Raw genomic sequence first — 18,568 nt, 5'->3', positions numbered from 1 at the left:
TGCCTCTGCCACCCAAGTATGCCACTACTACTGCCCAGCTTCTATATATACTTTTTTAAAACTTTGAGACAGTCTCTTACTATGTGGCCTTGGCTGTCCTGGAATTCCTCATGTAGACCAGGCTGTCCTGGAGCGCCTCATGTAGACCAGGCTGACCTTGAACTTCCAAGATCAACCTGCCTCTGCCTCCTAGTACTGACATTAATGGCATGTGCTACCATGCCCTTGAGTTTTTAATTAATTAATTAATCAATCGAATCAATTTATCTTTTAAATAATTTTCTTCCTCACTGCTACCCTGCCTTGCCCCCCTACATAGCACCTTTTCCCGCTTGTATCAGTCTGAGAAGGATTTTAATTATCTGTTCCTTCTTTGATTTGCACAAATTCACTGGGAGCGTAAGTAGTGGGAAAATCTACCTGACACCAAGTGGCCACCTTGGTGGCATCCCTAGCCACTTAGACTGGCACACAGAGGCACTGACGGCTGGATGGGTACACATGGAAGGCCAGCCCTGAAGTTGTGTCAGGACTCTTGACTGTGCATCATGATTGGTTCTAATACTTTTTATTTTTGTAGGCTCTTGTCTCAGTTGTGTGTCTACCTCTCTTTTCTCTCCCACCGATGCCGGTTGTATCCTCATGAGAGGAATCATGTCTCTCAGTCACATGCTATTCCAGTACATTTTTCTTGTCACGTTTCAGAGTAATTTCTCATGTGCACATAATGTGGTTTTTATTTCTTAAAAAAAAAGTGATATGCTCCCTGCGTACACAAACAAAACAGGATTCAAAATTTGTATTCCAAGTGAAATTCACATGAAATTCAGAATGACAGTCATTGATACCCATTTTTTTCTGCTCTTTTAACAAAATATCCAAGGTTACCACCCTGATGAGAGGCCAAGTTTGAATGGACTGTGTAATAGTTTTGTTTATGTGGATCAATTATCTAATAATTTCAAAGCAAGAGAAAATGGAATCTCTAAACTTTAATTCACTTAATAAAATAGAGAAGACAATCATTTCCTTTATATTTGCAGACTTGAAATTCAGAGTGGTTTATAATTATCACTTTGTCTCTCTTTAAACTCTTGTTTTGTCCTCTGAGGGTCTGTTAAGGGGTTGTTGAAGTTATCTGGATTTTGAACTAGCTACCACAAAACGTCCTGAAGGTCAGTCTCCTTGGACATCCCTGCGGCTATAGCTAGATTTTTTTGCTAGAACAGTCTTTGCCCAAATGTCTCAAATTGCCCTCTCCAATTTAAATAAACTATAAAAGTCCCCCGCCTCAGCTACGTCCAATCCTCAGAGAGAGAGAATGTGTCATTGATAATTCAGCCAGTAGCTGGGTATAGTGGTACATGCCTTTGATCCTTGGGGTCAGAGGCAAATGTGGTCAGTACCATTTAAAAACAGCATTTATTGGCAGCTTATCTCAAGAAAGACAAGGATGAGTTTGTGCTACGGGGAATAGTATAAACCCTAAATTAGGAAGAAATAGATATTAAAGGGTTAACATCAGGAAGTCTCTCCCTTCACCATTTTTCTATTTTGCGTCTTCCTCCTCTTCCTTTTGGTCTCCTTTGAGAAATTAGTTATAGATAAGACATGTTTGTTTAACGTTTGGGTTAGTTAGTTCCTCAAAAAATAAAAAATAAAAATAAAATAAAATAAAGGCAGTCTAAACAGTGCTGTCATTTACTGTCCCAGGAGGACAATGGAGCAGAGATACAGAGGACAAAGACAGAAGCAAGCGTGAGCAGAACCGTGGCGAAACAGTAGACAGAGCAGCCTACCATAGAGCAGGGAGACTTCGAGGAGTGAGCTCTACAGCGGGCCGAACGGGCTGCAGACACCGCAGCAGTGTCCGCATCCCACCCGCACCCCCACCCCCAACCCCACCCAGCGTCATATCCGTTGTGCACATAGACCCTTCAAGTGCATAAGAATAATCATCTTTATTCTATCGCCACTCAGCACTCTTACATCTTGCAAATGAGTCTGTAGCTGAAAATAAAGACACGAGAAAGCGAAGAAGGAATAAGGAAGAAAAGCAAAAGGAAATGACGAGGTAGAGAAGGAGAAAGAGAGGGAGATGGTGGAGGGAGAGAAGGGAGAGGGGATGGAAGGAAGGGAAAAAGTTGAGGTCAAGATCAAGGTCCAAGCTGTTTTCTAGTTTGGGTTCGGATGGAGTAGTCACAGTGGGTGGAGCAGTCACAGGGGGTGGAGCTGTTCTAGTGGGTGAAGCCATAACAGGGGGCGGAGCACTCATAGGTGGGAGGAGCAGCCATAGGTGGAACAGTCAGCCACAGGGGTGGAGCAATCAGCCACAGGGGTGGAGCAGTCAGCCACAGAGGGTGGAGCGGTCAGCCACAGGGGTGGAGCAGTCAGCCACAGGGGTGGAGCAGTCAGCCACAGGGGTGGAACAGTCAGCCACAGAGGGTGGAGCGGTCACAGGAGGTGGAGTACTCACAGGGTGGAGCTGTCATTGTGAGTGGAGTGGTCTTAGAGGATGGAGTGGGGTCGGGGTGGGGCTCCATAGTAGCTCTGGCTAAGCTTGGACCTTAATTGTAAATTCCTGTAATGTGTATATTTTTGCAAATTGGAAAACAAAGTGCCAATGTTATTTTAGCTTGCTGAATTCTAGTGGGATGGAATATAATGACATTTGAAGAACAATAGACGCCACACAATGGGAAATGGAATCAAGCCATGCAAAATAGAAACCAGACAGCAGCGTGCAGAGAAACTGATCCAGGTCAGGAGGCCACAGCCCTGGAAGGAAGGAGGATCTTGTCTGAAGCTGCTTACATTTTGATTGAGCCATGAAATCTCTGCTAGGATTGAATGCAGACAGTAAATACTAAAATAAAAGAAAAGCTAAATACATATGTGGTAGAAATAGTTACCAAGAAGGGATGAGGGTAAGATACAATAAAACTATTCCAGTACTTGGCAGGCAGAGGCAGGTGGATCTCAGTGAAGTCAAGTTCAAGGCCAGTCTGGTCTACATAGAAGTCCAGGATAGTGAGAGCTACCTGGAGAGACCCTGTCTCAGAAAAACAGCAATAGAAAGATGTAATAAAGCAATACAATTTAGGAAATGGTACCTTGGTCAGTGAGGAAATCATTAAGTTCATTCTTGAGCCAGGAACATTCAACAAATTATAAAGTCTGGCTTATTCATACTGTTTGTTTGTTTGTTTTTAAAAGTATGTGGTATGGGCTAGAGAGATGGCTCAGTAGTTAAAAGCACTGACTGTTCTTCCAAAGGTCCTGAGTTCAATTCCCAGCAACCACATGATGGCTCACAACCATCCATAAAGAGATCTGACACCCTCTTCTAGTATGTCTGAAAGACAGCTACAGTGTGTACTTAGATATAATAATAAATAAATTTTTTAAAAAAAAGAAAAATTTTTAAAAAGTATGTAGTAATGGTGAATAGCTTCACAGAGAAAGAGCTGGCCATTCAGTGTGAGGACTGGAGTTTGGATCCCTAGAACCCCATAAATGCCAAGTGGGCATGGCACCTCCCTTGAATCCCAGACCTTACTGGGGAGTCAGATAGGTGACCCCTAGGCAAGCAGGCTTGCTGTACTAGACATGCCAAAGCCCTCTGATTTCTGTTGAGAGTCCTGGCCTCAGTGAGTCACGTAGGGAGCAACTCTGGAAGACTTCTAAGATGACCCTCAGAGCTACACACATGTGAAGCCCTCACACGAATATATGCAAAACCAAGCGTCTATTAGAGAAAGAACAAATAGTGCTCTTCAAAAAGTGGTAATATTATGGGCTAGGGAGATGGTTTAGCAGTTAAATTGTTTGCCCATGTGCCTGCAGGTTTGCCTAGTTCAGATCCCCTGAGCTCACAAGTAAGTATAAGGGCCTAACTGTAATTCCAGTGCTTAGAGAGAAAAGTCAGAAGTTGCCCCAGGTCAACCAGACAGCTGGGCCACCTTACCTTACAACAATGAATAAGGCGACCAGGGTGCAAGGAAGACTCCTAGTGCCTTGCCCTCCACACACACAGCACACACAACACACACAGACACACAGCCCATACCATAAACACACATTCACACAAACACCACACAGCACACACACACACACCCTACTATACCATACACACACATTCACACACAGCACATAGCACACACACCCCACACCATACACACAACATTCACACACAGCACACACATATACACCACACACCACACGTCTTTACACAGCACACACACATACCACACACAACATACATATTCATATATTTACATATACACACACACAAACACCATACACCACATACACACAAATACCATACACCACATACACACATGTATACACACGCATATACATGTGGCAAAGATAATAATATCACAAGGCAATAATATCTTTAATGAATTTAATGATGTGACAATAGAAATAGGCCTCTTTCAGACTTAGTATGAGGACTGTGTATGCTAGGGTGCATGGTCAAAGACAGTTAAGTGTAGACATAGTTTTGGGTAGATTTTAAGAACTCAAGCAAAAACATTTTTTTCTAAAATTTGTAGGGGGTGGGGCTTGCCAACAAACACCTTCGCCCTGAGCCATGTCTCTGACCCTCAGAGAAAGGACTTTTGGTAAGCCCCCTAGAGACCTCTCACTCCGGAGAGAGTAAATATAATTTGACTTGGCATAGTCCAACATGAAGGGGAGTCTGAAGGACCAGTCTGGGAAGCGTGAAGCTGGCTCTCGGCCTCCGGGAACGGTCCTGCTTGCCCAATCTTTCTGGTAAGAGATAATGAAGATACAGAACGATTATGTGAGTGGCTATGTGAGCATGGAAGGGCGCCAGAAAGATTAGCTAACTTCAAGGGAAGCAGAAGGAGGGCGGGGATGATGTCACTGTGGATAGGGGCAGCGGGAGCTGTTCCTACCCAAACTTTTAGCATTTGGGGGAATACCTCCTGGGCAGTGTCTCTCCAAAATTTTTTCTGGGGTTTCTCTGTTGGCCTTTCAAATGGACATTCATTAGCTGCTCATATGTCTGGGGTGAGCTCAAAATGATAGCTTCAAAAACCTAGCAGGAAAGACCCTGTCTTTTTGCATTTCAGTTGCTGTGATAAAAATACTCTTGCAAAAGTAACGTAAAGGTGAGAGGGCTGGCTTGAGCAGGCAGCTCCAGCTTTGAGTCCACTGAGCCCAGTCCTCAGGTGCTTGAAGCAGTTGGTCCCCTTACTTCAGAAGGTCAGAAGGCCAGAGAGATCCACACATGCACACAGGTGATCGGTAGTCCTTCTCCATGTGTATATACGTGTGTTAACATGTGCCCACAGTGGCCAGAAGAGAACTTCGATTCCCCCGGAGCTGGAACTACAGGTAATTATGAGCAGCCTAGCATGGGTGCTGGGAACCAAAGCTGGGCCCTGTGCCAGGGCAGCCAGTGAGTGCCCTTAACCTCTGAGCCGTCTCTCCAGTGCCCGAATCCTGTCTTAGAACTAGAATATTTTATCGTGCTCTTTTGACCTGTTCTTCCAACTCTGTGTCTTTCCACATAGACCCTCACAGATAATTAATCTGTCACACCCTAAGTGTACCCCTCCAGAACATGGTCTCTTACAAGCGTCTTCCCCATCATCCATGCAGAGGCTCTAGAGTCTCCCTTTTCTCCCATTCACATCCAGCCAACCAGGAACTCATATCCGCTCTGTTTCTGCATTTCCAGCGCCTCTCAAGTCTGCCTTCTCCTCTCCATTGTCACCGGCTCACCAGCGTCCCTGTGGCAGGATTCAGCGGGTGCCTCTTGTATAAAGCTGTCCATGTCGCTCTTACCCCATAGACTTAGCTGTAAATTAACAGATTTATTTCTATTCGTTTGGAAGCTCGATTGAATGAGACTGAGGCTAAGATTTATTTATTCAGCCTTAGCACAATTACTGGGGGAATTACCCCTAATCTGTTTTCTTTCTTTCTTCTTTTTAATGCATATGAGCACATAGTCGCTGTCTTCAGACACACCAGAAGAGGGGCATCGGTTCCCATTACAGGTGGTTGTGAGCCACCATGTGGGTGCTGGAAATTGAACTCAGGACCTCTGAAAGAGCGACAGTACTCTTAAACTCTGAGCCATCTCTCCAGCCCCTTTAGTCTACTTTCTGCTGGCTACTCCCTAGCTGTGGTACCCAAGTACTTGCTGTTGGAGTCTCACCTTGGTTATTTCTGCTCCATCACTTGGGCACCTGCTCTTGGTCCACTATATCTAATGGAGATTTCTTCTTCTATTCATCCTTCTTCTCTTCTCTCCTCCTTCTCCCTCTTCCCACTCTCTTTCTCTTGAAGGTCCCTCCCTATGAACCCCCAGCCTGGTAACCGAAGCCCCACCTACCTCTGTCCTCCCCAATCATTGGCTATAGCCACTTTCATTTAACCAATAGCTTTAAATTGGGGAGCAAGGTTTACACAGCAAAGGTGATGTGTATGTGAGAATTTGGGAGCAACCAGATCTTGGGGTACAGAAATTAGCATTTTGAATACATAGTAGCACCAGACCAACCCCCAACACTCAGCTGTGCGCCCAGCTTCTAGAGAGATCCTCATAGCTCTATGGGTGCATCATTTCTTCTGCTTCCCAGCTAAGCCCTCCTGGGCTTACGTGCCTGTTGTTGGGTAATTATAACGTGTTCATGTTAATGTTTGTGTAACACCCCACCAAGTGCTTACAATAGCCCAACTAAGGTCTCTGCCCTGCTGTTGATGGCAATGTGAGTTCTTTGCAGCTTGAAGCTATTGCAAGGAAACCTTCTGTTTACAGATACCCTCTTGGTATCCATAGGTATTTGCCATAGTAGAGAATAGATCTATAGGTCCAGCTGTGGAGTTGTAGGTTATAGAAAGGCAGCCGAATACACATGCGCGCACACACACACACACACATCAATAAGCCACTATTATAAAGTTATATAGTGAGATAATAACAGGAGAAGAGGAAGAAGAGAACGAAGAGGAGGAGGAAGAAGAGGAGGAGGAAGAGGAGGAGGAGGAGGAGGAAGAAGAAGAAGAAGCAGAAGAACAAGAAGAAGAACAAGAAGAAGAAGAAGAAGAAGAAGCAGAAGAAGAAGAACAAGAAGAAGAACAAGAAGAACAAGAAGAAGACAAGAAAATGCTAGATGTGGCAACACACATACTACACCTGTGATCCCCGCACTTAGAAGGCAGGGCCAGAAAGACCCTGAGTTCTTGGCCAGACTGGGCACCCAAGCAAAGCCCTGTCTCAAAATAAAAGGCAAAACAATGACAGAAAAAAAAAAAAAAGAACGACAAGGGAAAGGCTATTTTAAAGCAAGTGGTCGCCAGGAGAAGAGAGGGTGGGCTGGGGTAGGATATGGTGGGTACCAATAGAGAAGCAGAGATTAATGATCTGTCTCTTGGCCTGTGCACAAGTACTGTACCTCACAGAGAAAGTAGATGGTGCTCCCTTATAGTATAAATGCATCCCAAAAGAATGATGCAGAGACACACAAACAACACAAACTTCCCAGCATTCCCTTGTGCTTAGGTTTGTCCAAGTCTATGCCTAAGGTCTACAGATCTGCCTCTCTAGGCTTGCATCAGATCATGTTGGCTTTTTTATTTGTTTTTGTTTTTGTTTTTGTTTTTGAGCCCTTCCTGGTTTTGCCTCCTGACAGAATTGGTCCTTTGTTGCAGGCGTGTAAGTATAGCGTAGTTCTGTAAGCAGTCGGTGATAAGTATGTCAGAGCTCTGCTGTCTAAGCTTTGGCATATTTCCCTCCAGCACACAAACAGCCCAACAACTTTGCCCGCACACCCAGGTGTGGCCGTGGGACTCTGAAAGTATTTATGGAAACAGGCAAGAGGCTAGATTTCATCCACAGCCTGTAATTTTCTAGCGCATGCTTCGTTTTGTTTATTTCCTTCGAGCTGGACAGCCGGCCGTACAGGAGTAGATCTGTGCTGGCCATTGTTGCCTCTGAGGACCCCGTCACGCTGGCCTTGTTTGTTTAAAGGCATCCTCCATCTTAGCTTCACATGGCTGTGCTGCAGCTCCTGCCAGGCTCAAGGAACACTGATCAAAATCACACACACGTCTGGCTGATATCCAAAGCCTTTGCTCTCAACCTCTGACATGGCTTTGGTGTGGTGATAAGGCGAGAAACCCCTGAGCTGATGGATCATGTAGGTTTTCAGTGTGATCCCCAATGAAGGGTAGAGCCTAGAAACCACATGTAAAACCTCATTGAATGCCATTTACTGACGCTGTCGTGGTTAAGTCTCTCAGAGTAACTTCAGGCTACTCTTCTTATTACTATTATTCTCCCAAGTCATATTTAGTCGCAATTAGAGCCCGCACTCAAAGTGTTAGGAGTCCTAATTTACCTTAAGTGCCAGGCTCGGAAGGTATGTGATATTTCTACAGCTTCACAGCATCCAGAAAGCTGGCGTGAATCTAGGTCTCTTGGTGAGACTTCATATTCACAGAGGCATCATAGAAGAGGAGATCACAGGGTAGGTAGGGAAATGGGAGAGATGGCTAACAGCCTCTGAAGGAAAACATGTTAAAGAATGGCTGGAATTCAGACCAGCAGCGGTTGTAGCAGAGGTTGTTGGGGAGGTAGGTGGGTAGGAATCGGACACAGATGTTTCATGTCCCCAAATTACAGAGAGCCCTGCACATGGTGGTAATGCCAGACATTGGCCTAGATGTCATCAGGACAGGGCACAGGAAGAAACCCAGGTCTAGAAACGTCTATACATACGGACTTAGAAGAGGAAGAAGACTGCCAAAGGGTATGTGAAGGGTGTGGTGAGGGATGGAAGGAAGAATCTGGGAGAGTAGGTTCCAGTGGAAGCATCGGAGAAATTTCCTCTGAAAGCAGGAATCAGCTGGTTGATGGTGGTGCGCGCCTTTGATACCAGCAGTCAGGAGGCAGAGGCAGACAAATCTCTGTGAGCCTCTTCTACAGAGCGAATACAGATAGGGTTTCACACAGAGAAATCCTATCTCAAAAAGTGAAAGAGAGAGAGAAAGACAGAAAGACAGAGAGAGACAGACAGACACAGACAGATAGAGACAGACAGAGACAGAGACAGAGAGAAAGAGACAGAGACAGAGAAAGACAAAGAGAGAAAGAGACAGACAGACAGACAGAGAGACAGAGAGATAGAGACAGACAGAGAGAGACAGACAGAGAGGGGGGAGCATAAGTAATGGAGAGTTAGCTCAACATTGAGGAGAGTCTCGGATTTGAGCTCAGAGCTGTGATGTAGGAGAGGAAAGATTCCCAGTGCATTTTTCCCGGTAAAGCTGAGGTAGAAGGAAGTGCCGGAATCACCCGTGCAGTGCCTGACAGACAGATAGCTTGAGGCTTGGTGTCTGCACGGCAGACAGTTAATTACTGGCCCAGATAAACTGTAACTTTGAAGACTCTTTTACTCCTCCTTCCTTTTTCGTTCCCTGACTGTCCACCCGTGAGCATCCTGACCTGATGACCCGTGCCGTAGGAGGGCCCGAGCTACCCCCTCTCAGCCTCTCTCTCGCTGTTGGCATCCTTACTGCTGAGATGTTGGATGCTGAACCCAGGGAGCAGCACAGATGAATGGGCAAGGGAGTGGCAGAGCAGGGAGCATCTGGGAGCGAAGGACAGGGAGAGAAATGGAGAGTGATGTTGCTAATCCTGTGACTTCCCCAGGCTGGGCTCTGGATAGAATAGAGGCCTTGTGTGGTGTGACCTTGTGTGTGTATACCTTGGAGGAATGAACTTGAAACAAACCAAGAGGCATTTGTTTTCCCCCTGGTTCAGTGGTGACAGTTTAGGTACACAAAGAGATCTCAGGTTTGGGCCACACAGTGGACCTTTTGCAGGCTATGTGCCTGGACACCCCGTGCCCCGTACCTGAGGATGGGTTCTCATGCTCTATGTCCAGATAATGAAAGAACCGAGGTGAAGGAGGGTTAGAGTGGGTTTGATGTACAACGGATAGCTAAGAAAGAGTAACAGACAAGACCTGCATTTGATACCCAGAAACCACATTTTAAAAAAAAAATCGGGCGTGATGGTGTGCACTCGAAGCCCCATTGTATAGGCATCGACAAGGTAGTAGACCCTTGGGGGTTGCTGGCTAGCCAATCTAGTCAGTTCAGGAAGCTCTGGGCCAGTGAGGGGAAATGGTGGACAGCATCTAAGGAATGATGTCACCGCCTGTCTTCTGGGCTGCGTGACATCTTTACGCATATAGGCTTTGTACGCATGAGGACATACAAGCCCAAGAAGAGAACAAGTTGGCACCAGCGTTCTGGCCCTGAGTTCACAGGGCGAGGTTGGAGCTGGCAGCTGAGGCGGTGTCCAGTCATCTTTACCAGCGGCTTAGGTTTGACGTAATGGGAACGGGAACGTGACCTCGCTCTCCCTGCTACCCGGATTCCACCTTCAGCTTAAAAGTTTATGCCCAAGTCAGCACAACACCTAGTCCTAATGGAGGTCACCCAGGGGAATTTCTACATCAAGGTCAAGCACTGAAACCTTGAAAATGACAGCGTCCGCCTCCAATTGCTCTTTTTACCGCTCTGTAGGAGAGACGCTGGATCCCCTTTCCCTGCTGGGATGGGTTTGTTTATTAACCCCAGCAAGATCCCGGGGGACATGCTCACTGCCACATCTGGGAAGCACACAGTGCTGAGTCAGACACTCTGCAGCCCGGATTAGGGAGCAAAGAATTGCTGCGTGGTTTTAAAAGAGAAACACACCCCGGCTACAAGGAACAGAATCCTTAAAAGCAAAGAAGGGAGTTGACTTTGTACTCTCAAAAAAAAAAAAAAAAAAAATCAATCACCTGAACTGAGTCATTTATTCCGTGAGGTAATAGCAATTCATTGTTTCAGAGGGGTGTGAACTTGGCCAGCCAAACCCCATTCTTTGTCTCTGGCCACCTACAAAGCCAGAGTCTTAAGCCAAGATCTAGGGAATAGATGAGTGTCACAGGCGGTCCCTGATGGTGTCACAGTTCTTTGGGCTTCTAAAATCACCTGTTTAGCCCATCACTCATATAGCCAATAGTTGTCCCCTTTTTTTGAAACAGACAATGAAAAAGATACTGTATTCCACCGCTGTGGCTAACTCTGCCTTCCAAGAGATGTTAGAAGTCAAAATTCAAACAAAGTCCCTACCATTTGCCCCTCTGTAATAGAGGAGACAGCTGGCAAAGAAGAGGAAGGCAGGGATACTCAGGCCCCACCACATTCTGCTTCTAGCCGTGCCTCTGACCTCATCACAGGGCCCTCAGTTAGTGTGCTTGATGGTGTCTACTTTCTAGAAGGGCCTGGAATGCGCAGAAGCCACTTAAAGCCGAAAGGACAAACTCCACCCACCTCTGGTCTTCTCCCTCCTCTCAGGATACAGTAACCTTGCATGAGTGAACATAGATTCATGCTTCCAAGCTGAAGAACAGAAAGGAGGAGAGAGAGAGAGAGAGAGAGAGAGAGAGAGAGAGAGAGAGAGAGAGAGCTGGATTCTAGTTTCTCATCTGCTGTTGGGTACCTACAATACCATTAGCATTGGGAATGAAGGTCTGCTGCCTCTGGGTTCTGTTCTCCAGTCCGCCCCTTCTGTGCTTTCTTCTTTGCTTCTCTGCTTGCTTGTTTTGTTTTGTTTTGTTTCAAAACAAGGTCTTTCTATGTCTACCTGGCTGGTCTGGAACTTTGTAGACGGGGCTGGTGTTGAACTTACAAAGATCTGCTTACCTCTGCCTCCAAGTGCTGGGATTAAAGGCATGCACCAGTACACCAGGCCTCCTTCCTGCTCTTTTGATCATTAAGGATGTAAGAACAGAAGATAAAGGAGCACATCATATCATATGAGTGTCTGTTGTCATTTGGACTCTCTAGGCCATAAATTCATTACTCATTTATTTATATGTTGAGACAGGAACTAGGTAACCAAGGTCAGTATTTCTTTAAAGATAGATTTATTTTTATTTTATGTATTTGGGCGTTTTTCTGGCATAAGTGTCTGTTCACATACATGCCTGGTATCCAAGGAGACCAGAATCGGACACTGGATCCCTGAACGTGGAGTTACACATGGTTGTCAGGTGCCAGGCAAGTGCTAGGAATGAAACCAGGTCCTCTGGAAAAAACAGCGGGTACTCTTAACTGCCAGGCCCGTCTCTCCTGCCCCTCAGGCCAGTCTTGAACTCACTATATCATTACGGGGAACTTGGAACTTCTGACCCTCACCTTCACCTGCTGACTGCTGGAATTACAGCCTTGTGCCATGACACCCAATTTATTTGGGTGAGAGATAGACCCCAGGACTCTGTGCCAACTGAACTGCATCCTAAGCCCTAGGCCGAACTGCCTTCTCTGAAAGTTAGATGAGATTATAATTTAGATATGAGATTATAACTTTAGATATGGTTTGATTTGATTAAAAATATAATCAAGCCAGGCAATGGTGGCGCACGTCTTTAATCCCAGCACTTGGGAGGCAGAGGCAGGCGGATTTCTGAGTTTGAGGTCAGCCTGGTCTACAGAGTGAGTTCCAGGACAGCCAGGGCTACACAGAGAAACCTTGTCTCAAAAAACAAAAACAAAAACAAAACAAAAACATCAATATTTTATAGCTCTTATTTGAATGATCAGCAAAAAGTATGTAACAGATCTTTTTTCTCGTTACATTTGTTTTTTTTGAAATGTGTGTGTGTGTGTTTGTGCGCAAGCACACGCATGCATAAGCAAGTGTAGATATCAGAGGACAACTTGCAGAAATTGATTCTTTTTCCACAGTGTGGGTCTATGAGGTAGAACTCAGTTCGTGAGGCTTGGTGGCAAGTGCCATTACCCATCCATCTCGTTAGCCAACAGATCTTCTAAGTTCTTGATAATATCTCACGTAGTTGCCGTAAAGACAGAAATGCCGTAAAAGGCAGAAATGCCGTAAAGACAGCACGGTAGAACGCGCGGGCATTAACCAACTTTCCATCGCGTGGTACTTTCTGTGCTCGCCAGACGGCCTCACCAGCATCCGTCCTGCTTCTGCCTCAGGGTTAGAATTGGCCCAAGGGAGCAGGGCAGATGAGCACAGCCAGGGTAACCGTGAGTTTTCAGTCTTAAAAGAGAAGGGTCTCAACAAAATAACTGCGCGTGTGCCAATGGACAGATGTTGCCTGCCAGCGGTTCTTGCTCTAACCCGAGTCCAGGGACCTTAGGCTCCGGCGCGGCCAGTGCCTCCCTGCCCAGTGGCCCGTGCTTGCCGCCCGAGGTCCCCGGGACACGCCCATACTTGCCATCCCGTGCTGGGATCCCTCTTCTTGGACACACCCACCATTCAGCCCTGGCAAACTTCTCTGTCCGCTGTGGCCCCTTCCTTTGAGCACCCGTGGGTGATCTGCAGTCCTCCTGTTTCCTCTTGCTTGCCCTTGTCGTCCGCATACATAGAGTTAAGGACTGCGTGACTGTCCGTTCCAGCCCAGACTCTGCCCACAGCTCAACATGAGAGCTTCAGGAGGTGAGCTAACGCATTCTCATGTCACTCATAAAAGGGGGGAGGGATGGGGCTGGAGACATGGCTCCAGGGTTAAGAACCCTTTGTGTTCTTCCAGAGGACCTGAGTTCGGGTCCCACCACTCAGATCACATGACTCACACCCACCTGTAGCCAGCGCCCTCTTCTGGGCTCCAAAGGTCCCCCTCACACTTGTAACATATACATACAAGCATTAAATAAATAAAAACAAGTGTTTTGTTTAAAAAGGAGCCGGAGGCGAAGGTTAAATGAAGCACACGTGATGTAAAGTGTGCTCAGTCTGTCAGACGGACAGCACTGAACAACAGAAGTATGGTATCCGGACCACGATCCCCGTCCTGGCCCTCTGTATTGGAGACTGGGTGCCTTCAGGACAATCGTTGGCTCTGCCACCTGGATATGTGTGTGGCTGGTTTACAGACCGGCGACATCACAGCCAGCTGTGAGAGCCTGCTGTGTATGCTGAAACTTGACGTGAATAGTAAGGAAGCACTTAGTGGAAGGCTGATGTTTCTGGAGTTGGTATATTCACGATTCCAGAATTCCCACATAAGGAAAGAGACCTAATTCGGCACAGTCCGCAGGCCTGGCTAGACGGCTGTATTGACTGGTAAAACGTCTTAAGTTTAATGGTTTTCCAAACTGAGCTCTGGGCCTGCAAAGTCGCTTGGGGATTTGCGGCCACTACACACTTGCAGATTCCTCAAGACGAGTATGGCTTTCAGAGTGGCACGCGGATAACGTGTGTTTCTGTCTTCCTGTGTTCTTTCTCTCTGCTTGTCCCATTTCCTTCAGAAGCAAGTGAGGCAGGAGCGCTTCCTCTCCACATTTGCTTGTGTGTCCACTGGTACATGTGTCCCCCCTGATGCCAGCCTGGCAGGCTTGTGTCTGTCATGTATGTGTTTGTGGTGGCCGGAACATGTGGCGGCCGGAACATGTGGCCCGTATGACCTGCAGTACCTGTGTTCTGGTTTTGTTTTATTGACTTTATTCATTTTTTTTTTGACTAGGTGATAAATGCTCATGGTTCAAAATTCCCAAAGTACAGGAGGTTTTGATGAAAAGTAAGTCTCCTCCCCCTCCACTCTGGAACTGTAACTCATCCTCTTTGGAGGCTACCCCTGATCTGTCAATCATTCCAAATATTTATTGAGCACCCGCGCTGTGCTGGGCAGACTGGGGGTCACACAGGGAACAAGGCGGACACCCGCGGTCTTCGCTCGTCACTGCTGTCAGCAGTACTGGCTCAGTGGACTTTGAGTCTCTGCAGTAAGCAGGAGGAGTCAGAACTAGGGCCTCGCCTGGCTCCTAATCTCCGGCCTTTGATATGTCATCCTTCTCAAACCCTCGGTGGCCTTGGATTACCGGCCTCCATTGTTGCAAAGTGGTTTTCTAGGTCCTGACGCAGAGAGAGTAGGTGGAGGGAATTCAGCGAGATAATATAGAAAGCACCCAGGCCCAGCACCCAGCACGCAGTAAATGCTCAATAAATAGAAGCTTTGATTCGAGTGATCCGATCGCACCCTCCTGTCCTGTCCTGAAGGCTGATAATGGTAAAAAGGCTTGCTCTTTAGAACTTTGCACTGTCTCTCTTTGCTGTGATCAAAAACAAAACAAAACAAACAAAAAAAAACCACACACATTTTAAGGCTCAGCCGAAGCTGTCTGTGGTTGACTGCTGAGTGCCAATGCCAGTGTGTAGAGCAGTCAGCTCCTGGTTAATCAGTGGGCTGTGCAAATTACACCCCTCTTGATTTCTCCTCTGCCCGCGTGTTCGATCCGTCACCTGGAGGCTTTGGGGCTATTGTTTACTTGGCGGGGTTTTGTGTGTGCGCTATTCCACCTTTCACTGTGACAGAAAGCAGGCTCTCTCGGTGGCCGAGGTGGTGGTTGGGAGCGGGGCACATTCTGCATTTCGCAAGACACGAATTAAGCCCTTCTGAGTAAAATATCTAACTATAGTTTGGTCTAGCTATTTTAAGCGAGCTCTTCCAGGACTTAGGTCTCTGAGCAGATGGAGATAGTGCTTGTTGGAGTCCCTTGAAAAGCAACAAATGGGTTTTGTGGTGGTGAGCTCCAGGTGGAAAAAGTTACAAGAAAGTTACACATGGAGGGAAGGGCAAGGGGGAGATGAGACTGAAGGCAAGGAGAGGAGGGAGGGGAGGAGGGAAGAGGGAAGAGGGGGAGGGGAGAGGAGAGGCCAAGCCTAGCGTCAGAAAATTTGCTCCCACATTAGGTCAGGAGCTGTTTCTCTCTACCTTGTAGGAAGGGTTGCTGAGGGCGTTCGTTAAAGGGTAGGATGCAGGATGGGTTAACATGACCCAAGGAGATGCGAGAGCACCCCCTCGCTCCTCCACAGCCCTGAGTATCACTTAGCACAGTTTCTTTTTCTTTCTGTCCTTGCACCTGAGGCTGTTCTATCTTGTTTTCCAGTAGACAGAGTTTACAACTCTATGTATCGTCCTCTCTCGCACAGGGAGACTTCTCTCCATTCAGGCTTTGCGTGATGGGGATGGCGGGGCATGGTAGTGAAATGCAGCCAGTGATACGGTCACTTGAGGGGTGGCGCTTGTTCCGAGGTTCACTTGTGTTGAAAACATTCCCAGCATCCCGGTGGAATACTGACAGATGGATTAGTAGTAAGATCAGTGGTGCCCAGATATCGATGCTTAGAAAGGCAGAAAGGCAGCAGTGCATGATGGGAGCTCGCCTGATGGAATCGGCCACTCCTCTTGCTTGAGGTCCTTGTCTGTGCTCATCCTGTGACCACAGCTGAGGTACAGAACTGAGGAGCGGGCCAGTGACACGCTGGGTAAGGGTCCTGTGACCTCTGGACCTGGTTTCTCCTTTTTCGTCTTAGTCACCTGTTACAAAATAACAGCCTGTGCCTACACTCAGCATCTTAATGGTGCTTTTCATCCTTCTGTAGGCCAGCAGAGCTCAGGGATTGCCCTGGCTGCTCATGAGCTCTGCAGAGGCAGGTGTCACATGACCAGGTGTGCAAGGTGGCTTCCAAGATGGCTTCTTTAGCTAAGATGTCTAGAGATGCAGAGAGCTGTCAAGCATCACCTCCTTCCCTCCCCCTCTCCTTCTCTCTCCCCTTCCTTGCCTTTGTCTCTTCCCCCCCCCCTCCTCTGTGTGTCTCTCCCCTCTCTCTTTTTCTCTGTTCCTTTCTCTGACCCTTCTCTCTCCCTCCCGCTAACCTCTGCCTGGCTACACATAGACCTCAAGCTTCATTATTATCGTTATGACTGTGACGCTTTAATGCTAATCACATTTCTTATGTCAGACTGGCCAGGGACTGACAAGCATTTCCAAGAGGCTCAATGAGAACCTGTGGGGTTTCTTCCTCTCAAACCTAGAGACCCTGGAAAGCCACTTTCCCAGGATTCCACTATTCAAAACACTGGGCAAGCAGATTCAAGTAAGGGCTCTAGCCACCGGTCTCGACAGGCAGAGCACAGCAGAGTTCAGTGAGAACTAGGTAGGGAGGGTAACTGGAGAAACAGACAGCTTCCCTGCCAGAACGTAGTCAAGCCTATTTATAACACGACTATCCATCCGTAGCTACCACTGAAGCTCCCAAGCTGCCTGTCAAGTGTGGAGCCAGGCGCTTCTTGGGAAGTGAAAATTTAAGGCCCTTTGTGCTTTATAAATATTTACAACAGAGCTAAGTATCAGAAACACTTAGGGTTTTTTTTTTATAACATTTAAATAATAATAATATATAAATATTAAACCATATGATTTAATATTAAACCATTACCTTTGCTGGCTTGTAAATATTTGAACCCGAGAAGCAGCTGATGCTGGCCAATTTTGTTTTATTATAAAGAGGATTAGAGTCAGTCATGAAACTGAATATAGTTAGTCTCCCTCTGACCTCAGAATAACAGGGTGTTGTGCTGGATGATAATTATGGGATGTCTTGCGTGGAAAGATGGGTTGTTTAGTTTTGTTGTTACTGTTTGATAATTTATTTGTAGGGTAGACGTGTGTTGAGCCTGTTGAATTTTGCCTTTATGGTAACTATATACCTTCGTGGCACAGAACCTGTCACAGACCAAACATCCCAGCAGGGTGAAGTCATCACTTCAAACTTTAAAAGTTTTAGTTAAATTTCCAGGAACTTGTAGGAAAGTCCTAGTTAGAATCATCTTTCTTAAAGGTCCCAACTGTGACTCAGAGATGTTAAGTGACATTTTAAAGGGTCTCTGTGCAGAACTGCTAGAGCTCGAATATGAAACCAAAACACCTTAAATTAAAAGTAAATTAAAATGATGATTTTACTTTGACTTCTGAGGTCTACATTTTGATGGAAATGTTTACACTGTGCTAAATTGTGAGGGCGTATTTACTGTCAGGCAGATCGGGTGGTTGTATCTTGATTCATCCTTGAGCAATATCCACAGCTCCTGCCCTAATCCTCCCCAGGGCTTCTCATGGCTTTATGGTGTCCATTCTGAAATTTAAAGGCAAGAAGATGGAAATGTGGGTTTACAAGACACGTTTGCCCTTCATCAAGTGTAATCCCAGAAGAGTACTAAATCATAGCATGCAGATTTGGAAATAAAAACCGCAACCAGCCTCTTCATTCACTATTAATCACCAACTCCAAAACTATAGGACATTTCGAATATGCAATCCATCTGAGAGACCTCACCAAGCCACGTGAGAGGCTAGGCACAGGCCCAGGACACCTCGGGTAGGAACGCCCCTCTCAGATGGTGAGCAGAAAGGGAGAAAGGGAGAAATTAGTCACATGAGAAAGAACCTGCACCCTGCCCAGGCTCAAAGTCTAAGAGTTTAAGAATCTGCAGACACTGAAGGAACTAACTTTCTGACAAGTGGGCAGGCTGGGGCCGAAGGCTAGCTGAGCCCTGGGGAGCGGGGGAGGGGCATTCACATCCCAGGCTCGTGGGAAGCAAACTTTGTGTAAAACGCCTTACAAAACACGAAGGTGGCTTGTGGTTTTTAAATATGGAAAAGAAAAAAGAAAAAAAAAGCCTAGCATTCAAACATTTCTCTTCCTGGAAGCCTGGCT

General features: G+C 46.5%; 1 protein-coding gene across 9 annotated transcripts in view; it reads left to right on the top strand.

The window, feature by feature from the left end:
* The window catches only part of Ank3 (ankyrin 3), a 600,128-nt gene that overhangs the window by 480,044 nt on the left and 101,516 nt on the right, over positions 1 to 18,568 (top strand). The gene's annotated exons all lie outside the window — the stretch shown is intronic.

The sequence above is a fragment of the Apodemus sylvaticus genome, chromosome 19, assembly GCF_947179515.1.
Source record: "Apodemus sylvaticus chromosome 19, mApoSyl1.1, whole genome shotgun sequence".
Taxonomy (NCBI): domain Eukaryota; kingdom Metazoa; phylum Chordata; class Mammalia; order Rodentia; family Muridae; genus Apodemus; species Apodemus sylvaticus.
The sequence above is the reverse complement of the archived record's forward strand: the minus strand, read 5'-3'. Positions and strand labels throughout refer to the sequence as shown.